Genomic DNA, 24621 nt, shown 5'->3' with positions numbered 1-24621 from the left:
TAGAATCAGCCTAACAGCTTTGTAAATGTGCATTCAGCAAACAAGTCAGCTAAAATGTTATGAGTATGCTACCAAAACGCATAAACAATATAAACATGCTATCAATGTTACAAAACATGTTAACAACATGGTAAAACATGCTAGTTAAATGTTAAAATATGTTACCGACTGCTTGAATTCATAACATTATCAAAACTTTAAGATAGCAACATTAAAATATGCTAACAATCTGCTTATACTATATGTTTAAAAATGTGCCTGCAAAGAACACTATAAACATATTACTGATGGTAGCAATAACATGTTAGGAACGTTTTAAAACATGGCTGTCAATTAATGAAATATCATAGGAACGTTCTGACTCCCTACAAATATCTTAGTGTGGTAATACTGTTAAAACATATTAGCTAACAACCTGCTAAAGCATGTGGAAATGTTATAAACATGCAAACAATGACAAAACCAGTTAGCCACTTGCTTAAATGTAATAAATATACTAGCAACATGTTAACAACATGCTAAAACATGTTAGCCAAATGTTGAATTATGCTACCAACTGCCTGAATCCCAACAATTATCATCGTTTATTATGCTTTCAACATTAAAATATGCTAACAATCTGCTTAATTGTGAAAATGTGCTAGCAGCTTGTCATAAGATGTCATAAACATTAAAACAACCTGCAAAAACACTACTAACATGCTACTTGATGCTAGCAATAACACATCAAAGCATAGCAAAACATAGTTTGCCAAATGATAAAATATGCTAGCAACTTTCTGAATTCCAACAAATATCATAACAATGTGCTAAACTTGTTATCAACATGTTATATGTTACATATTAACATGTTATCAACTAACAACCTGCTAAAACATGTGAAAATGTTAAACATGCAAGTAACAAAGCACGTTAACAACACATTAAAACAAGCTAGCCAGATGCTGAAACATGCAAACAGTTAGCTAAAACTCTACAAACATCCAAACAACCTGGTAAATATGCCAACCAAGTTGGAAAACAAGTTGCTAAAAGCATGCTAAAAGTTGCTAGCAGCTTTTTTATATTTTTTAAATTTTAGCAACTTGCATGAAGTCTTCAAACATGCTAGAAACTCAACAAAGCATGTTAGCAACATTTTAAAGAATGCTTGAATTGACATCACAGAAATGCTAGCAAACTTGAAAACGATTTATCTATATGCTAGCAACATAATAAAACACATTACAACGTGACTAAAATAACTTCAGGCTAGTTTGATGTAGATGTTGTACCAGCAGCTTGTGTCTCAGTCTCCATGTTCATTTGTCTGCTTTGACTTTGGAGGAGTCAGTGATGCTGTGAACAGCTGTCGGTGTGTGTGAACTACAGATGGCACCTTCTGGGGCAGATCCAGTACCACCATTACTCTGCTACTCATTCAATCCACTGATAACTAATGACATCAGGCACCCTGCTTACACAGACAGCTGAATCATAAGTTCCTGTTGATACCTGGATAAAAAAAAATAATAATAAAGTGGTTAATGGGATGTTAGATGTATCTAAAAGTCAGATACATGTAACTATATGCAAATTACATTTACAATTTTTTGTATTTTACATATATACATTATATGATATATGCAACACATAATTCATAATATTGCACTAATTAACTTATTATATACAGCACCTGTAATTATTTATCCATTTATTAATTTTCTTGTCGGCTTAGTCCCTTTATTAATCCAGGGTCGCCACAGTGGAATGAACCGCCAACTTATCCAGCAAGTTTTTACGCAGCGGATGCCCTTCCAGCCACAACCCATCTCTGGGAAACATACACACACACACACACACACACATTACGGACAATTTAGCCTACCCAATTCACCTGTACCACATGTCTTTGGACTGTGGGGGAAACCAGAGCACCCGGAGAAAACCCACGCGAAGGCAGGGAGAACATGCAAACTCCACACAGAAACACCACCAGAGTCGAAGTTTGAACCAACAATTCAGCGACCTTCTTGCTGTGAGGCGGCAGCACTACCCACTGCGCCCCTGCCTCGCCCCACATGTAATTATAATCATTAAAAAATATATATATTTAAATGCAATATTACAGATATTTTGCAGATATTATGAAATCTTGTCATATGTTTACTTTGCATTTGTTTTCATATATCAGATTTCTATATGAACAACTATTGTTTTGCAGCACTCGTATGCTTTTTATTACACTTTGGCTAAACAAGAGAAAAATACATTCTTAATCTAAACGTCGATAAAGTTGAGGAATAAGACTGTTTAACTCTCCGGCTGCATGTTGAAATAATGGCAAAATAATGCCGTCAGTGGTGAAGCTAATGTTGATGCGGTGAGGGACTGGGATCGCCTCATCGGGAATTCTCTATCCACATTACACACACACACAGATCTGGCAGAGTGAGCTAGGCTGTACTGAGTGATTTACTGCAGCGGTGCATTTCTGTTAAAGTGCGGAGGGATTTGAGCAGCGCCGGGGGAGTGGATGAAATCATGAAGTCTGAAGACAAACATGCAAAGAGCATCAAAGACAGACAGGCGAAGAAAAGACCACTATGACTGTGTTAAAGATACAGAGCTAACAGGCTAAATAAGTAATATTAATTACTATATTAGTTAGTTATTTATATCTGGTTTACTCACTTTTTTAAGTGAAGTCAGCTAATCGCTTTAAAAGCAACTGGTTTACTCCCTTTTCTTGAGTAAAGTCAACTAATCCATTTTTAAAATAACAGGTTTACATATTTTGTAAAGTTAACTAATCACTAAAACAACTGCTTTACTCACTTTTCTTGAGTAAAGTCAACTAATCGCTTTAAAAACAACGGGTTTACTCTTATACAGTAAAGTCAATTAATTGCTTTAAAAGCAACTGGTTTACTCACTTTTATTAAGTCGACTAATTGCTTTGAAAGTAACTGGCTTACTTACTTTTCTTGAGTAAAGTCAATTAATCTTTCCCTGAGATGGGTTGCGGCTGGAAGGGTATCCGCTGCGTAAAAACTTGCTGGATAAGTTGGCGGTTCATTCTGCTGTGGCGACCCCAGATTAATAAAGGGACTAACCCGACAAGAAAATGAATGAATGAAAGTCAACTAATCGCTTTAAAAACAACAGGTTTACACATTTTTTTGTTAACTAATCGCTTTAAAAACAACTGGTTTACTCACTTTTATTCAGTAAAGTCAATTAATCGTTTTAAAAGCAACTGGTTTACTCCCTTTTCTTGAGTAAAGTCAACTACTCACTTTAAAAGCAACTGGTTTACTCACTTTTCTTGAGTAAAGTCAACTAATTGTTTTATAAGAAACCGGTTTACTCACTTTTCTTGAGTAAAGTCAACTTCTCGCTTTAAAAGCAACTGATTTACTCACTTTTCTTGAGTAAAGTCAACAAATCCCTTTAAAAGCAACTGGTTTACTCAATTTTTGGAGTAAAGTCAACTAATCAGTTTTAAAACAGGTTTACACACTTTTTAAAGTCGACTAATTGCTTTAAAAGCAACTGGTTTACTCTCTTTTAAGTCATTGATTTTACATTGCAGTACTCACAATAACAGACAAAACAAAAATTGTAATTTTTAAAGAGACGATGATTGTATCATGACACCCATTTTTCAAAAGTTGATGTTTTCATTCATTCAGTCATTTTCTTTTCGGCTTAGTCCCTTTATTAATCTGGGGTCGCCACAGCGTAATGAACCGCCAACTTATCCAGCATATGTTTTACGTATAGGATGCCCTTCCAGCTGCAACCCATCTCTGGGAAACATCCAAACACACATTTACACACATACATATGGGCAATTAAGCCTACACAATTCATCTATACCACATGTCTTTGGACTTGCTGGGGAAACCAGAGCAAATGGAGGAAACGCACGCAAACATGGCGGGTACATGCAAACTCCACACAGGAATGTCAGCTGACCCAGCCGAGGCTCGAACTGCCCAAATTGATGTTTTCAGATCCTCAAAAAAATGAAGAAAACATGTAAATGAACAGCATAATGTAAATAGCATCCATATTTCATGATAGAACATACTTTTTTATTGCCTTGAAGTAAGTGGTTTAAAATCAAATGCAGTATGTGGTATTAAAGCAGATCTAAAGTATGAGGGTATCTAGGACGGACAGTTAACCTCAATAGCGATTCAGCAAATGTCCTTGGTTGTAATTGAGTGAAAACATTTAAGAGCTCAGGTTTACACCGAGATCCATTTAAGGCTTGAAAAGTGTGTGTGTGTGTGTGTGTGTGTGTGTGTGTGTGTGTGTGTGTGTGTGTGTGTGTGTGTGTGTGTGTGTGTGTGTGTGTGTGTGTGTGTGTGTGTGTGTGTGTGTGTGTAAGGAACAGCGATTCAGCATAAACACAACTGAAAGAAAAAGCAGAAGTATTGTCCTTTGGTGTGTGTGTGTGTGTGTGTGTGTGTGTGTGTGTGTGTGTGTGTGCGCGCACACATGCACTTCAGTCCATCTAGATATGAATCTGTCACAATTTATGACACTTTATGACATTATAGGACAGGGCAAATAAATCTGGAGTAGTTCTATTATTAGTGTGAGGAATTGTGTTTGATAGCCAATAATTTAAAGTGCTGCTTTTAAAATACTGAAGGTTTTTCAGTATAAAATGAGTTCTGGTCAAATAAAAATGCTGCATTGCTGTTTTTATGTCACATGATGATGTGCATACAGATTAGTGAACTGAAACAAACAAAAAAAATCTTGGTGTTTCCCTTTTTTGTGGATGTTTGATTCATTTAAATGACTCTTATGGGTGGCTCAGTGGTTAGCACTGTTGCCTCACAGCAAGAAGGTTGCTGGTTTAAGTGCCGGCTGGATCAGTTGGATCAGTGTGGAGTGTGCATGTTCTCCCCGTAGTGGCGTGGGTTTCGTCCGGGAGCTGAGGTTTCCTCCACAGTCCAAACACATGCGCTATAGATGAATTGAATAATCTAAATTGGCTGTAGTGTATGTGTGTGTGAATGAGTGTGTATGGATGTTTCCCAGTACTGGGTTGCAGCTGGAAGGGCATCGGCTGTGTAAAACATATGCTGGAATAGTTGGTGGTTCATTCCGCTGTGCTATTTATCTGTGATAATAAAGGGACTGAGGGAAAATGATTGAATGACTCATAAATGTTATGTGGATGAATCACAGAATCTTTGCTCTGAGGTCCAACTGAGCCTTTTTGCATCATTTTGTAATGATTTTGGCAAATTGGATTATAATGTTGGATACATTTTTCTAGCTTGATAAATTAGGATCATCATAGTTATATTAGGAGCAGGTTTTTTAAAGAACTTGTTGAATTTCTCTGCTGAAAAAATATGATTCTCTGAACTAAATTAAACCATATACTGTCACTAAAGTAAAAAACAATTAACCAAGAATTTTTTTTCGGCAAATTCAAAAAAATTATATTAGTATGTTATGTATGATTATAACATATTTAAATATAATATAATTAGATATAATTGTTTTAAACTGACAATAAAAGGCAAGACTGAATTGAATTGATGAAAAAAGTTATAAAATACTATCAAAACTAAAAATAACTTTTCTATGCGAACATACTGCAAAATATGAATTATTCCTGTGATTCAAGGCTGAATATTTTGTCATTACTCAAAATCTTTATAAAATTATAATATAAATAATTTTGATATTCTATTTTATTTGTCATTATCATTTTTATCATTCTTAATGTTGAAAAAAACTTGAATATGTTTTAAAAGAAAAAAAAACGTGATCAAGTTTTACACAATTTCTTGTTAAAAGAAATTTATTGAGAGTAAATGTAATAATAATGCAAGCAATTGCTCATATATTTAAAGATTTACTCCTCAACATACACTGTAAAAATATTGTGTGACAAAAAGCTATCAAAACAAAAACTGCTGTCACTTTAACTTATTGTAAATAGTTAATTGGTTTATACAAAGTTTAACTGACGCAAGTTGAGATGACTTGTTTAAATATTATGTATAATGCTTGATACTGATATAAAACTTGTATATAAAATTATAGATATAATATTTTAACATACAATATTTGTACATTAAATCATTATATATATATATATATATATATATATATATATATATATATATATATATATATATATATATATATATATATATAATTTTTTTTTTTTAATTATAGTTACATATACATACATATACATTTACATTATAGTTTTTTTTTTTCTAAACCATTTTTGGGACAAAATAATTAGCCCCTTTAAGCATTTTTTTTTCAATAACCTACAGAACAAACCATCGTTATACAATAACTTGCCTAATTACCCTAACCTGTCTAGTTCACCTTATTAACCTAGTTAAGCCTTTAAATGTCACTTTCAGCTGTATAGAAGTGTCTTGAAAAATATCAAGTAAAATATTATTTACTGTCATCATGGCAAAGATAAAATAAATCAGTTATTAGAAATGAGTTATTAAAACTATTATGCTTAGAAATGTGATGAAACAATCTTCCCTACATTAAACAGAAATTGGGGAAAAAAAATAAACAGGGGGCTAATAATTCAGGGGGGCTAATAATTCTGACTTCAACTGTATACATATATGTATATATATACATGTAAATGCAATATTACAAAATCTTTTATTATCATGAAATATTGTCATATATTAACTTTGCATTTATTTTTACATATCATATTTCTTTATGGGCGCCAATTGTTGTGCACTAATTGTATGCTTTTTATTACACTTTGGCTAAACATGAAAAAAAATACAACATTTTTCATATTACAAATTTAACTGATGTAAGTTGGGATGACTTGAAAAATATAATTTGATTCAACTAAAAGTTTAAGGCAGTAAGACTTTTTTTACAGTGTGCTCAGAACAAACAGCAAAAAACAGTTTTTTAAAGTACTTATATAAAATAAGATGAATTCTTGAGCTGTTGGACAACCTAATTGATTCATGTTTTATCCACTTAAATTTGTAAAAAAAAAATAATAATAATAATAATAAAAATAAGTTAACTTAATTCCTTCATGTTATCCCGACACAAATCGACAATGTGGATTTTTACAGTGTAGTTTCGATGTATGAAATGTTACAAATGATGTTTAACAGGTCAGGGAATTCTTCACAGTATTTTCTATAATATTTTTTTCTTCTGGAGAAAGTCTGATTTGTTTTATTTTGGCTAGAATAAAAGCAGTTTTTATTTATTTATTTTTTTACATTTTAGGGTGCAAATTATTAGCCCCCTTAAGCATTTTTTTTTTCATTTGTTTACCGAACAAACCATCGATACAATGACTTGAATATTTCAACACCTTGCCTAAGTAACCTAGTTAAGCCTTTAAATGTCACTAAGCTGAATACTAGTGTCTTAAAAATATAGTCAAATATGATGTCCTGTCGTTAAGGCAAAGATAAAATAAATCAGTTATTAGAGATGAGTTATTAAAACTATTATGTTTAGAAATGAGTTGGAAAAAAACTTAAATCCGTTAAACAGAAATTGGAGGGAAAAAAAATATACAGGGATATTAATTCTGACTTTAGTTCAATGTACCTTAATTCTAGGTTTAACCTCTAAACGCTCTCTAGTTTGTATGATTGTGAGCAGTTTCTGACAGAGGTTTTTCTGCCGTCTCTGATCCAGACGGGTCTCATAAACACAGTCATCCGGCATCACAGCAGATACAAGCCAGATACATTCCTGCATCTCCTCCATCACTCTGTGTGCCTGCTGAAAACATTATCACAGCCGCAGACACGGTGACTGATAGCAAAAAAAAAGAGTCAAATATACAATCCCACAATGCCCTGCTACTGCCATGTTTCACGCTCACCTTGATTTATTGCTCATTATCATATTAAGGGAAGGCAAGCACTGTTTAATAGTCACAAAAAAGTATTTGGAAGTCAGATACTTTAAAATGTATGAATTTCACTGCATTAAATAATAAACTTTGATAAAAAAAAAACTTTGGTTTAATCTATTCAATCAATTAAGGGATTAAAATTGAACATAATACTTCAGAAATCGTAGTAATATGCAGATTTTTGGCATTATCAGTGTTCAAAATAAATATACAACTTCTTTAGGACATAAAGATATAATTAGATATAATATAAATATATCTATTAAAATATCAACAAATAAGAGTCATTGTACTGTAAATAAAACATTCTGGTTGTCTTAATTTTTTAAAGTTGAATCAGATTCATCACTCATTCATTTATTCATTCATTTTCCTTCAGCTCAGTCCCTTTATTCATCAGAGGTCGCCACAGCGGAATGAACCACCAATTATTCCAGCATTTTTTTTTTTTTGCAGCAGCAGCAGATGTCTTTACACCTGCAACCCAGTACAGGTAAACATCTATACACACTCATTCATACACATACACTACGGCCAATTTAGTTTCTCCAATCCAAAGATTCTGAAATCACCAGGCGACCCCCCTTCATTGTCCTGCGACCCCTCAGGGGGTCCCGACCCTCATTTTGAGAACCACTGCTGTAGACGAAAAAAATATATATAGCCTAAAGTGGCTAATAGTTTTAACCCTTAAATGTCTTTTAAAATATTAAAAATTGCTTTTATTCTAGCCAAAATAAAACAAATAAGACTTTCTCCAGAAGAAAAAATATTACCAGACATACTGTGAAAATTTTCTTTGTTCGGTTAACCTCATTTGGGAAATATTTAAACAAGAAAAAAATTCAAAGGGAGGCTAATAATTCTGACTTCAACTCTATATAACAATATATATATAACAATATACAGTGTGTGTGTGTGTGTGTGTGTGTGTGTGTGTGTGTGTTAAACATGAGCTAACTAAATTTTCTAAGTTACGCTGGCTGTTTTAAGTCAGTTTAACATAATAAACACTCAATGGTCTCAAAGTGAATTTTAGTCAGCTTAAAAATTTAAGGTAAATTTATAACATATATATATATATATATATATATATATATATATATATATATATATATATATATATATATATATATATATATATATATATTTATATATATATATATATATATATATATATATATATATATATATATATATATATATTATAATATTATATAAATATTTAAATAAGCACTCTCATTTAAAATTGTATATATACATTTTATATACATGTATTATTAAAATAATATAAATGTATATATTCATAAATATATAAATAAGATCTAAAAAATATATAAATATTTTTTTTCAATAGATTTTTAATAGATTGTGAATCAATAGATTTTGTGATATTAAAACTACTATGTAAATACATTTACATTACTGTTAGATATTGCTACACAAATTGGAATTTGTTTAATTTATTTTAACCAGTTAATTTAATTTATTATTTGATCCAAACACAACCGAAGTTTGCTGCATAAGGGGCAATTATCAGTGAACAACAATGCGATTTATAACTTAATTTAATCTAAGATAAACTGCTTGCTGTGTATCAAATGATCAAACAGCTCAGGTTTGAAAAAAGTAGAAGCCTCAAATAGTTTTTCTGGGGTGGCTGTATCAGCATCAGACAGAAAGAAGAAGTGAAAGCAAACAAGCGAATGCCAGTTTTTCTTGGCAGAGGCTCAAAGTCCCAGTTCTGTTTGAGCCTGAAGCCTTACGCTCTCAATCCTCATTTTCAGTGCACTATACGCCATGACACGGCCATGTTTTAAAAATGACTGAACATTATTTATTGACATCAATTCCTTGCTCTGGGTGAGTGCGCCGAGCTGTCGAGAGGCTTCAGCCAAGAGTGCTATCAGTGTGGGAAAGATCGACTCTGAAACACCTGCACTGCTATCAAAACTGCATAAGGCCAAACAAACATTTACAATGCAGACACAAAACAATATACACTCACCGGCCACTTTATTAGATACACCATTCTAGTACCAGGTTGGACCCCTTTTTGCCTTCAGACCTGCCTTAATCCTTTGTGGCGTAGATTGAACAAGGTACTGGAAATATTCCTCAGAGATTTTGCTCTATATTGACATGATAGCATCACGCAGCTGCTGCAGATTTGTCGGCTGCACATCCATGATGCGAATCTCACATTCGACCACATCCCATAGGTGCTCTAATGGATTGACATCTGGTAATTGTGGAGGTCATTTGAGTACAGTGAACTCATTGTCATGTTCAAGAAACCAGTCTGAGATGATTCGCACTGACATGGTGTGTTATCCTGCTGGAAGTTGCCATCAGAAGATGGGTAAACTGTGGTCATAAAGGGATAAACGTGGTCAGCAACAATACTCAGGTAGGCTTTGGTCTTGCTCAATTAGTACTAATGGGCCCAAAGTGTGCTAAGTAAATATCCCCCACATCATTACACCACCACCAGCAGCCTGAACTGTTGATACAAGGCAGGATGGATCCATGCTTTCATTTTGTTGATGCCAAATTCTGACCCTACCATCTGAATGTCACAGCAGAAATCGAGACTCATCAGACCAGGCAACGTTTCTCCAATCTTCTATTGTCCAATTTTGGTGAGCGTGTGCTAATTGTAGCCTCAGTTTCAAGTTCTTAGCTGACAGGAGCGGCACCCGGTGTGGTCTTCTGCTGCTGTAGCCCATCTGCCTCAAGGTTCAACGTGTTGTGCATTCAGAGATGCTCTTCTGTATATATCGATTTGCAAAAAGAAAGCTGGAAACCATTAAGCGTTGAATTTTATTGTAAATGTTTTTTTCTCCTAGTATGAGAGTCAATGCTTAAAGGTTTCAACAGGAGAAAAAAAAACTCATAGAGCTTTATAATCACTTGAGGGGTGGAAAATAGTGAGTAAATTAACATGATATTTTTGAGTGAACTATAGCTTTAACGAAGAATAAAAAAGGGAGAGTTCACCCAAGAATGAAAATTTCCTGTTAATTTACTATCCCTTTAAATCGTTGGAATCGTCTTGTCTTAAAATGAATATAAACCACTTAAACTTGTTTAAGTGATGACAGAAATAAAATTTTTGAGGTGAACTATCCGTAGAATCCCATATTTGTTGGATTAACACTGATTTTCAAATCACACAAACAAAAGCTATTATTATTCTGAACAATTGACCTAATTTGGTGAAGAAATGCAATAAATTACTATTTTCTGACTTGAAATTTGGTCTATATGACCTTTAAAGACTTACAATAGAAAAAAACAACACCCAATAAACCCAGTAATTTGAGAGAAACTGAGAACTTTTGAGTAGTCTTTTAATATTTTTTGTATTGCTATAAAATAATCTAATTAAATGTCATTTAAGTAAGACCTTCAAGAGAATCAACTATATTCTGTAAAAATTAAATGTCAGTACTGTCACTTTTAATCGATTTATCGCATTTATATCTATATTTATCTGCCTATATCTGCCTCTCTCTCTCTCTCTTTCTCTGTTTCTCTCTCACTTACAGAAAGAAGAACTATCCAGACAGACAGAAAGACAATGTGATACTGCAAGGAAAGGAAGGGGAAGTTGATCTGCTAGAGGAGTCCATCTGGAACACGGACAGCTTAATCTGTCTCTAAACCATACAGCGATTAAAATGAGGAATCAACATTTCACTTTCATCAAAGTTTTAAGAGCGGGAACAGTGTATAAAACAAACGCTGACATGCATCACTGTCATTAAAATGGCCTTTCCTTTCTAAACTCTTCAATCACTCACAAAATACATCCACACCAAGCCGAGTTTAAACTTAACATGACAGCAAATCAAACTGGGAAGCAGACTCGCAAAACAACTCATTTTGCTTGCTGATCCTCATACAAAGCCAGTAGATAAACATATGGCTTCAGAAAAAAAAAACATACTTAAATTGATTATATTTCTATATATTTTTCAACAGCACTTCATACAGTGAAACACTTTGTAAGTAAATAAAAAAATAATAATTTTCTCCATAGGGAAACAGATTTTTAATAGTAACTGATAATCAATAAAACAATAAATTAATATCTAATAACTGATTTATTTTATCTTCACCATGGTGATATAAAAATTATATATTTGCAGGATACTAGTATTCAGCTCCAAGTGTCATTTAAAGGCTTAAGGCTGATTTATACTTCTGCGCCAAGTGACTGGCGTGTCCCACGGTGCAAGCCTTGCATGTGGTCGTGCATTTCTGCGTGCTGTTTGTGTTGATCTGCAATAACACTGCTGAAACGTTAGCTGGCAGTTGGTTTTTATGTCAAGTATCCTCACTGGTGTTTTTTTTTTTTTTTTCTGAACGCTACAAGAAGCGAAAACTTACTGATTCAGAGGCAGAAACTGGTGGACGTACAACAACTTTAGAAATAAGGCGAACACAAAACAAAAGTTTCCATCTGGAGCTCCTCAATCAGGCTTGCGGCTCTGAGCAGTACTCATGCTCGTCCTAACTTCCTACCCCCAAACAGGCACATCAGTGTAAGCGTCAGCCAAGGCGAGGGCTATGTGACCGTGTGAAGGCTGCACTGTACCATACACAAAAATATAAATATGAACAACAATCGAAAAAAATATATAAAGGGCATAAAGGGGCTAATAATATTGACCTTAAAATGTTTTTAAAACAGTAAAATCTGCTTTAATTCTAGCTGAAATTAAATATATTATCAGACATAATGTAAAAACTTCCTAATGTTCTAATCTGTTAAACATCATTTGAGAAATTATTTGAGGAACTATATATATATATATATATATATATATATATATATATATATATATATATATATATATATATATATATATACACACACAGTTGAAGTCTGTATTATTAGCAAAAATATTTCCCAAATCATGTTTAAATTATTAGAATTATTTCCCAAATGATGTTTAACAGAGCAAGGAAATTTTCACAGTATGTCTCATAATATTTTTTTCCTCTGTAGAAAGTCTTATTTGAAAGTCTTATATCGGCTAAAATAAAGCAGTTTTGAATAAAAAAGTATTAAAAGCCCATTTAAGCTATATATTTTTTCCGATAGTCTACAGAACAAACCATCGATATACAATTACTTGCCTAATTAACCCAGTTAAGCCTTGAAATGTCACTTTAAGCTGTATAGAAGTGTCTTGAAAAATATCTAGTCAAATATTGTTTATTGTCATCATGGTAAAGATAAAATAAATCAGTTATTAGAAATTAGTTATTAAAATTGTGTTTAGAAATGTGGTGAAAAAATCTTCCCATTAAACTGAAATTGGGGAAGAAAATAAACAAGGGGGCTAATAATTCAGGGGGTTTAAAAATTCTGACTTTAACTGTGTGTGTGTGTGTGTGTGTGTGTGTGTGTGTGTGTGTGTGTGTGTATATATATACACACACCAGAAGAAATATATAATAAGAAATATTGTGAAAATGCGCTGTTAAACATCACTTGGGAGATATTTGAAAAATAATAACAAATAATATATATGAGCAATATTACACGAGTAGCAGTGTGATATGGCTGTATATCAGCACTGGTGGGAGGCGTGCGTTGGCAAGAGGTCGTTCGGGGGTGAGGTTGAGAACCGGGATAGGATGCAGCGGGTTTTGGGCGGCCGCTTCGATCGGGTCTTAACAAAGTTGACAAACCGGGGGTGTTTAGTTTACAGACTGTACCAAAGAGGGGGGTGGGTGAAATTACAGGAGTTTTTTTTAGAAAGAACTAAAAACGGGATGTTTGCGATTTGCGGGATAAGGGCTTATTATGCGGTTCTGGCGCCATCTTGTGGATAGAAAACAACTGTCAACTGTCGCCGACAAGCTTTTTCTCAGAAATTGTAAATGTTTTAAATAAAAGGCACTATTCTTGCAAATAAACTGCATAGTTGCAATCTAAACAACTACATTCTCGACTAAAACCCCTCAAAAGTACATTTTGTTGTCTAATAGCAGTAATATTTGTCAAACTGTAGCGTCTCTCTGCTTGTTGCTGTCTATATGTGGGCGGAGTAATACACAAAGGGTAAAGAGGCTGTACGCATGCTGATATTACTTAAATATATCATGGCTATCAGCCAATCAGATTCGAGATTCAGACAGAACTGTTGTATAAATATATATATAAAAACTACATTATCCATGATGCTATACAGAAACTTCCACCAATCAGGAGGCAAGCCAAATGATTTTTTTTAGCTCCTCCCTCTCCTGAAGCATGCTGAATGATGTCAAAATACTTTAATATTTTTATATGTAAATCGTTTAATTTCCCAATATATTTAAAACATATTGTCTCTTTGCATATAAATAACTATAAATTAAAATGCTTTTTTGGGATTTGTAGTTGCTGTTTGTTTATTAAAGTTCTTGTCTGATTTTCATTTGCTCAATTAAAAGTGTTTAATGCAGTGATTCATCATAGTTGTTGGTTTGGTTCATGGCTTACAACACGTCAACAAAGACCTTTAAAAATCCCTATTGGAAAAATAAACTGAAAAAAATAAACGTAATAGTCTACAAAATATAATAATTTGTGATTCATTGAAGAAGGCAGTTTTGATCAGCACTGGAGTGAGAACACAAAAAAAAATGGACACAATAGATATTGTGTGCGAGTGTGTGTGTATTAGTGTTACCGAGTAGGATGTTTTTCTTCTCTTTGTAAGTGTCATCATTATTGGTTGAGCTCCAGCTGATGATGTCACCACCTGTGATTTCTGTAGCCGGTCAGCAAATTCAGCATAACCAGCCAATGACAGCACAGGTATGCAATGATGTCATATAGTAGACAATGCAAACAGCAGGGGATTCGAGAGCTTTGATTGGATGTGAGACTAACTGTGTCTTTGCTAAAGAAAACAACCACCCAAGTGCCCTAATCCTGCTGTTCCCCAAATCTCTCTGTTTGTGTGTGTGTGTGTGTTCTAGAGACTATAATGCTTTGTGATTTTTGTATGATGTCATTGTGATCTATATGTGCACACTTTTGCCGAATAAACATAAGCAGAAAACACAAAGTGATCTGAAGTCAACAATAACAAATTGTCTTTGTTTTCACAAGCTTTTTATTATTAAAAAATACACTAAGCTTTGGGGTTTGTAAGATATTTTCCTTTTTTTAAGGAAGTATTTATGAAAATTATGAAATATAAGTACAATTTAAAACAATTTTTACATTTTACTAATTTTTTATTGTAATTGTAATATATTTATATTATATTATCTCAATTTCTAAATAAATTGTTATATTTTAATATTCATTTATTCATTTTCCTTAGGCTTAGTCTTTTTTATTTATCTGGGGTCGTCACACTGGAATGAATCACCAACTTATCCAACATATGTTTTACACAGCGAATGCACTTCCAGCTGCAACCCAGTACTGGGAAACATACACACTCATACACTACGGCCAATTTTGCTATTTCAATTCACCTATAGCGCATGTCTCGGGACTGTGGGGGAAACCTGAGCACCCAGAGGACACCCATGCCAACACTGGGAGAACATCCTGACAACCACATTTAATTATTTTAAAATGCATTTCCTTTCATTCAAATCTGTATTTTCAGCATTTTTATAGCAGTTTTTAGTGTCATGTGATTCTTGTGAAATCATAATAATGCTAAATATATTTTTTGAGACTTTTGTGGTATTTCTCCTCGCCTCATTTCTAAAATGACTTTAGAAATGTACTTTTCTAAATTAATTATGAAATATCATACATGTTCATCAATTATCTTTATGACACCATAGTCCCTTATGGACAAAGGCATATACATATGTGTGTCCTATAGAGACTTTAATGCTTTGTGATCTTAGCATGATGTCATCTATATGTGATCTATCTCTCTATCTCTATAGCTTAGAAATTTCAAGTGAAAATACAGAAATAAACCATAATATTGCATCACAAAACATAAAAAAACTGATTAAAACAGAATGTACCAGGATACAACAAAATGAACAATGTAGTCATGTAATGTAATGTAGTCAAAAAATAAATAAAAATAAAAAAACTTCTACCCAAACACCTAATTCAACATTAAAGAATTATTAAAGAAAAGGACGGATGTCAAAATCCTTGTTTGACCCTTTTGGAGACGATGTATCTAAAGTGAAAATCCATAAGGCGTCACAATGTAACAGCAATTTATTGTACAATTACAATAAAAACTAAAAATAGTATTACAATTTATTTTAAATTGTACTTATATTTTATAATAGTACAACATTTTTATCTAATAGCATAATTACTCATTTAAAAACATGAAAATATTTTACAAACCCCAAAGCTAAATGTCTTTTTTTTTTTTTATAACAAAAAGCTTATGAAAACAAACACTGTTTTATTGTTAACTTTAGATCCCTTTTTGGTTTCTGCTTAAGTTTATTTGGCAAAAGTGTGCACATATACAGTTGAAGTCAGAATTATTAGCCCCACGTTATATATATGTGTGTGTGTGTGTGTGTGTGTGTGTGTGTGTGTGTGTGTGTGTGTGTGTGTGTGTGTGTGTGTGTGTGTGTGTGTGTGTGTGTGTGTGTCTTTTATTACGCTATAGGATATCATGTGATCCGGAAGTGTTCAAAAAGTAGCACCTGATTGTGATGAACACTGTCTGATGAAGAGCCCTGTGGCTCACGCTTTGTGTCAGCCTTTTTAATTTAATAAATTAGCATTTTGGAGCTTTGGTGTTGCCGCCTTTGATGAATATTTAATTTACTCTTACACAGTACAAACCAACTGCACTTTAAAAATGTATCAAATCAGAGTTTTTGTTTTTTTTTGTACACCATAAATGTAAAACAGGCATGACTCAAAATAACCTCATGTTAAATGCCTTTATATTGGTGATTGCATAAGTGTGTGTGTGTGTGGTGTTCTGTGGAATTGTGCATGATTTTCCTGTTTAAATTTGGAAACCATTGAGTGAAGTTGCTAATTTCAGACGTTCATGGCAAAAGAGCTGAAACTTATGGGCACCACATGAGCATGTTATTTTAGAGCGTCTCAGTGTGTCACTTCCTCATTGCCCTCTCTCTCTCCCACACAGAGCGCTAACCCGCAGTAAGCTTAGACTGGCAACCAACACACAACCCAAGAAACTTCCCCATTGGTATTTCAGCCACTAGAGTCAAATCATGCAAGAAAAATCATCTAGAGAAAAGAAAATAGAGGGAGGATGAAGGGCAGAAACATTGACTGATGCAAATGATTCAGGTGAACACACACACACACACTCAGAGTCACTCAAACAGAGAGAGAGTGGGACGTGTTCACTGAAAGAGGAAATCCCCTTCACACTCTTTGATATGTGTGGCAGTCTGTGAAGTGTTACAGCAGCGCAGCACAGCGAAACAGAAGCTAGACTGTACATTTTCTACTCAATCAATGTGTTCGTTTTGATGATGCAAGATGCTGTGAACTGACCCATCTGGAGGGCTTAATGCAAGATGTGCAGCAGTCGAAAGGTTAAAGGTCAAAATGTACAGTGTTTATTTTGCTTGAGCACATTGTTAGTCTTGAGGTGAACAATTAATCTGTGCTAGTTAATCTACTGAATTTAACGACTTGTTTTGTTAATCTTTCATCAAGATCTGACCATTTGCTTCTGCTCTGGAATGGCAGATCCTAGATGATGACGTCAGTTTGACAGATTTAGAGAATTGTGCTTAGCCACGCCCCCTCTAAAATTATTGCCAGGATACACCGAGCTGATTGGCAGCATTGCCTCTAATCGGGATAACGTTGGATAGCATTGTTCTAACTAAATGGTGTTGACCATTGGCTAAAGAGTGCAATCTGGGATGTACTCTACCTGACAAAACTCTTTCCCAGTTGTAAGAGCAACAAATAATAACTTGACTTCTAGTTGATCATTTGGAAAAGTGGTTGATGGTAGATTTTTCCGATGAATCATCAGTTGAACTGCATCCCTATCAACTCAAATACTGCAGAAGAGCTATTAGAGCCCGCATGGACCCAAGATTCACACATAAATCAGTCAAGTTAGGTGAAGGAAAAATCATGGTTTGGGGTTACATTCAGTATGGGGCATGCAGGAGATCTGCAGAGTGGGATGGCAACATCAACAGCCTGAGGTATCAAGACATTTGTGCTGCCCATTACATTACTAACCACAGGAGAGGGCAAATTCTTCAGCAGGATAGCGCTCCTTCTCATACTCAGCCTCCACATTAAAGCTCCCGAAAGCAAAGAAGGTCAAGGTGCTCCAGGATTGGCCAGCCCAGTCACCAGACATGAACATTATTGAGCATGTCTGGGGTAAGGTGAAGGTGGAGGCATTGAAAATGAATTCAAAGACTTTTAATGAACTCTTGGAGTCTTGCAAGAACACTAACGTAATCTAAAGGCTTTCATATAAGCCACTTTTGATACCAAATGATCATCTAGAAGTCAAGTTATTAATTGTTGTTCCTAAATCTTGGATAGGCGACAAGACGTTTGTCAGGTAGTGTATTTTCCAAACAAGACATAACTCACATCTCAACTACCATAGTACAATGCATCATTTGTAAAACGAATGAACAGTGAACAGAAGTTCTGTCACACATCCGTCGTTTGTACCATTTTAGTTATAATGTTAAAAATCTGTAATGACGCTCTAAAGAAAGCGGAGTAACAACTTCTTTAGAGAAGATTCGCATTCAGTTATTATTGTTTTTAGTTTTGTACAAATTATATTGCTGTACGTACATTCACATTTAAACATTTTTATTTTATTTTAATCCAGTATTAGTTTTGGTAAAAACATGCATTTGTTTTCCATATTAAAGTAAACAGCACATATACAGCCTAAATTTATTTTACAAACATTATGAAGAATATTACATATTCTATTCTAAAACATAAAACCACTTACAATAGCTAGCACGTAGGCTAATCTCATATAGCCTATAAATCAGATATATGGTCAAATGATGATGTAAAAACTATTATTATTTATTTATCTTTACTTTTAGGTTATCCTATATTTATATATATTTTTTTTTGCTTTCACAAGCTTCGGAGATTTCTGATTGTAAGTCACCTATAGCTTTTCGTATGAGCCACAACTGTGTTCATTCATCCCTCCATTCATTTTCCTTCGGCTTAGTTTCTATTTCAAAGGTTACCACAGTGGAATGAACCTCCAACTATGCCAGCATATGTTTTAAATATCGAATGCCCTTCAAGCTGCAACCCAGCACTGGAAACCCCCCCCCAACACACGCACACACACACACACTACAGTCAATTTAGTTCATTCAATTCACCTATAGCGTATGTGTTTGGACTGTGAGGGAAACAAGAGCACTCGGAGGAAACCCACACTAACATGGGGAGAACATGCAAACTTCAAACAGAAATGACAACCGGCCCAGCTGAGGCTCGAACCAGCGACCTTCTTGCTGTGAGGTAACAGCGTGAACCACTGAGCCACCGTGCCACCCTACAGCTGTGTTCAAACTGGCATAAATTATTTGAGTACACTATGAAGGGAGCACAAAGTTCACTAAAACTGAAAATTTAAACTAAGACGAAGAAAAATGAATGAATGACAACCTGTCAGTTTTGATTAATTTAATGCATTCTCCTGGAATAAATACTAATTTAAAGTGAAATAAAACACTACACATGTAGTGTAGTGTTCATGTACATGTTGCCTCTGTTGAACTGTAATCTCGCTGTTCAAGTGTATCAAGATAATAATGGATCACTGAATATCTGACAAACAACCTGCTGAATGATTAACTCCTAAACCATGGCTGAGAGAGAAAGACTGTGTTTAATGACAGGTTAAATGTTCAAATATTCAAGCAGAGAGAGAGAGAGAGAGAGAGAGAGAGAGAGAGAGAGAGAGAGAGAGAGAGAGAGAGAGAGAGAGAGAGAGAGAGAGAGAGAGAGAGAGAGAGAGAGAGAGAGAGAGAGAGAGAGAGAGAGAGAGAGAGAGAGAGAGAGAGATTTCAATGTGGTGTAAGTGCATTTGTGTGTGACTGCATGATGCGCCACCTGAACTTAAACCTGTCATGTTCCAGCTTGTGCAGAGTTTATCATGCACAGCGTTGCCAGGGTCACAGTTTTCCCACACAACTGAACTCTTTTAAATATGCAAGTTAAAGGTTGTATTTTTTATCATAATGTGCCAAAATGGTTCTCCCTCACGAATACAAAATGAAAAATTAGTTAAAATGTAGCATTTCTTAATAGACATTGATCCTAAAATACATACCTGGTGAACCAAAGTCCACTGCAAGTGAGCAAGTAAAACCGTCTGACAGCACATCACATATTATATGAGCAGAATGTCAGTTATGGCCATCTGAAGGAGGTACTTATAGGGTTTTTTGGTGTGCAGAAAGACAAAAGTCCTGTCAGTGATCCCAGTTGTAAGAGCAACAAATAATAACTTGACTTCTAGTTGATCATTTGGAAAAGTGTTAGAAGATAGATATTTCAGCTGAATCATCTGCTGAACTGCATCCCAGTCAGCACAAATACTGCAGAAGACCTATTGGAACCTGCATGGACCCAAGATTCTCACAGAAATCAGTCAAGTTTGATGAAAGAATAATCATCGTTTGGGGTTGCAGTCAGTGTGAGAGATCTGCAGAGTGGATGGCAACATCAACAGCCTGAGTTATCAAGACATTTGGATAGCGCTTCTTCTCATATTTCAGCCTTCACATTAAAGTTCCTGAAAGCAAAGAAGGTCAAGGTGCTCCAGGATTGGCCAGCCCACTCACCAGACATGAACATTATTAAGCATGTCTAGGGTAAGATGATGCAATGGAGGCATTGGAGATGAATCCAAAAAAATCTTAATCAAAAGTCAGGCTTTATGTCCTAATTAAATAACTAAAAAGACATGATCATATTTTATTTTGGTAAAATGAATGCAATTCATAAACCTTAACCCTTTTTATAAGCCATGTCTGATACCAATCAACTAGATCAACATGATCAACTAGAAGTCAAGTTATTATTAAGACTTTTGTGAGGTAGTGTATATCTACAAGTATCGCAGAAGATGATATTGAAAATCCAGGAACTGACACTGATTGGACAAGGAAAAATAAACGAGGTGACTTTTCATTCAATTTGGGTGGGTTATGAGTATTTCAAGAGTTCACACTTAGCTGATGATTGTTGATAAGCTAGTTTGGCATGCTGTCCCGGGAGAGAGCCCCAAGCTCATGAGAGCCTCGAGCCCGGGGCTCCCTCCTGTTGCAGGGCGAGAGGGGAGTTTGAGCTCGGGTAGATCTCGAGAACCCCCCTCCCTCCTGCTGCGTGAGGGTTGCTCAGGTGATGCGTTGCTGACAGAATTGAATCAAATTTGGTGCTAATTTGGTTTAGTCAATTTACTTAAGTTTCATGTTTTTGGGAGTGTGGGAGGAAACCGGAGGACCCGGGGAAAACCCACGCAAGCACGGGGAGAACATGAACTCCACACGAAAATGCTGACCGTTTGGGTAGATGCCCGAACCGGAGGCATTTTGCTGTGAGGCCGCAGTGCTAGCCATTGGGCCGCCGTGCTGCCCTGTAGACAAAGGAGGAGGCAAAGGGGTGGAAGGGGGGATTCTTCAAGACGAAGATGACTAAAGGTAAGGTGTTTGGTTATTTATACTTGGTTAGGAGTAGTCTGATTGGTGTTTCGTACATTAGCTTGACTCGGGGCCAGCCGTGTCAATCATAAGCACGTGATCCTCTCGAAATTAGTTTATGAATAAACTTCACTTATCACTGAGACGGAAATTGTACTTGAACCTGGCAACCTTCATCATGCCATTCTTCAAACAAAACCCTTTTTGTGCATCATTTACTGTACACCTGGTACTAAGGTGAGTTTATGTCAGTCCAATCGCAAGTTTTGTACCTCACCCCATATAGAGGTAATCAGAAACATATTGTATCAAATGGCTTCCATAATGTAAACAACCACATGCTGTTCAAATAGCCACACACACACACACAAATTGACAAGACACATGACTGTTATGTGATGAGAAAGCACACCAATAACAAAGTATTCATGCTTTGTTGTGTTGCACCAAGCCTCACAGATTACAATCAAAACTGTAGCTCATGTGTCATCCACATTTTTTTCATTCCTTGATTGAATCGCATTCATAAACCAGAGCTGATCCTCGAAGAGTTAAACGTGCTTTGGCCAGACAAATTCTTCCCTGTCAGAGTTCACAAACAATTCCTTAATGCACTCCAGAAAAGGCTCTTCCTAAGCTGTTTCAACAAAGTTGGAATCCCGCATTGTCATTGCACAGTACAGCATTAAGATTTAGGATCTGGATTACTGGAAGGATTACAGGCCTATCCCATTAATTAGGAGGGGTTTTTACATAGTTTTGGCCTTACAATTCTTAGAATTTTTTTTTTTTTAGGTGGGGGTGTACTCTTTTTTTCACTTTCTCTAAGGAACTACATCCTCATGAGGTTCCTCATGAATACTTTTTTCTGCATTGATTTTAAGACGTGTAAATGTGCAAATTGATGTTAAACAATACTGACTAAGAGAGCATTTTCATGAACATTTTAACAAATTATTTAAGGGATCTTTAAATGCAAACCTTTGAAGCTTTTTAAATGATACCAATGATGAAAATGATAGGCTCTATGTTACTTTCCAAAACCTTTTCATTCAATGTTCCTCACAGGTAGAATGATCTTGCCATTTCGATATTCACTACCTATCAAAAGAATTGTCATCGATTAAACTTGTAAGAGCAACAATTAATAACTTGACTTTTAGATGATCTTCTGGACAAGTGTCAGAAGGTGAATTTTTGTGATGAATCATTTGTTTCATCAACTGCCTATTGGAACTCGCATGGACCTAAGACTCTCATAGAAATTAGTCAAGTTTCGTGAAGGAAAAATTATGGTTTAAGGTTTCATTCAGTATGGGGGCGTGCAAGAGATTTGCAGAGTGGATGGCAACATATCAAGACATGTGTGCTGCCCATTACGTTACAAACCACAGGAGAAGGCCAATTCTTCAGCAGGATAGCGCTCCTTCTCATACTTCAGCCTCCACATCAAAGCTCCTGAAAGTGAAAAAGGTGGTCCCGGATTGGCCAGCCCAAACAACAGATATGAACATTGTTGATCATATCTGTGGTAATATGATGAAGGAGGCATTGAAGATGAATCCAAAGAATCTTGATGAACTCTTGAGAGTCCTGCATGAACGTTTTCTTTTCCCTTTCAGATGACTTTATTAATATGTTATTAGAGTCATTGCAGAGATGTATGGATGCAGTTCTCCAAGCTCATGGGAGTCATACAAAATATTAATTATTTTTCCACTGCAGCATGACTTTTTATATTCTATACAGTACATTATTTCTGTTAGGTGACAAGACTTTAATTTACTGTCCTAATTAAATAATTAAAGATCAAAGCATTATTTTATTTTGGTAAAATAAGCATAATCTAGAGGCCTTTACCTTTCATATAAGCCACTTCTGATACCAAATGATCAACTTGAAGTTGATATTTGTTGTTTCTAAAACTTGGATAAGCGACAAGACGTTTGTCAGGTAGTGTAGACTGATGATTCAGTAATATCATCCAAACAAAAACTAAAACCCATCTCTTCCGGGAACCTAAACCCCTGTGAACAAAACCAGGACCCCCTCTTTTCAGTATATAGGTGATGTCTATGTGTACATGTTTAATGAAGTGTATTTGTGTATTAAGTGTATGTGTTGTCCTCAAGATGGTGGAACAGCAAAATAGATTTAAGGGAGCAGAGCAGAACAATTCCTTAAACTTTATAAGTTCAATAAATTAAACTCAGTGTTTTCTTCACAAAAAGCACGCACATTTGATGATTTTACTTCAGATAAATACATAGTTGTCAGGTATTTTCATTGTATAAGAAAAAAAGGTTCTAAAGCAAATTCTTCACTGCTATATTAGAATTAAAATTACTTTGTAGCCAAAGTCATGAACGTCTGAAAGGAATCGGTTTTGGATTTGGAATATTTGTGGCCATCAAACACAAACACTTATTGAATTTGGAACAACATAAAGTTGTTGCCTCTTTCTCCAAACACTTCCAAGATGATTACTTACATTACTGTCATATACGGAGATTAATTCATAAACTGCGACACTTAACAGTGTTTATAATAATCTCCTTCAGCAGTGTTCAATGACAGTGTAAAACAAGCAATTCCAGCGTTATGGATGTGAGATTTGCAATAAAAACTCAAAATATAAATTCACATAGAAAGCATATGTCAACATTATATTGAAACATCTGTTTATATTTTCCAAAACAACTAACCACAGAGTTATGGGATCAATAAAATAAAAATCAATCTGTAAACATTTTTTATATTTTAAATGAGGAAAATAAACATGATTTACGGATGTGACCAAACAAGTTAGTGAGTTTATAGAATACAACATACTTTGTAGAAATTCTGTGAATTAAACTGCACAACCCAAAGGAAATACATTCATTCATTTATTCATTTTCTTTTCAGCTTAGTCCCTTTATTATGGTTGCCACAGCGGAATGAACCACCAACTTATCCAGTATATGTTTTACACAGAGGATGCCCTTCCAGATGTAACCTATTACTGGGAAGCACTCATACACTCCCATTCACACACATACACACTACAACCCATTTAG

At 34.8% G+C, this 24621-nt stretch overlaps 1 long non-coding RNA gene across 1 annotated transcript in view; it reads right to left on the bottom strand.

Moving 5' to 3' along the window:
• LOC137487442 (uncharacterized) overlaps nt 1-24621 on the bottom strand; it is a 112642-nt gene that overhangs the window by 1345 nt on the left and 86676 nt on the right. The window contains exons 7-8 of the long non-coding RNA XR_015506392.1: nt 3862-4001; nt 1275-1494 (exon numbers count right to left, since the gene is read on the bottom strand). This is a non-coding gene — a long non-coding RNA (uncharacterized LOC137487442). The remainder of the gene's footprint in view (nt 1-1274; nt 1495-3861; nt 4002-24621) is intronic.

This window comes from Danio rerio, chromosome 13 (assembly GCF_052040795.2).
Source record: "Danio rerio strain M-AB ecotype USA chromosome 13, GRCz13ab, whole genome shotgun sequence".
Lineage (NCBI taxonomy): Eukaryota > Metazoa > Chordata > Actinopteri > Cypriniformes > Danionidae > Danio > Danio rerio.
Note: the sequence above shows the minus strand (reverse complement) of the source record. Positions and strands in the feature narration are given on the sequence as shown.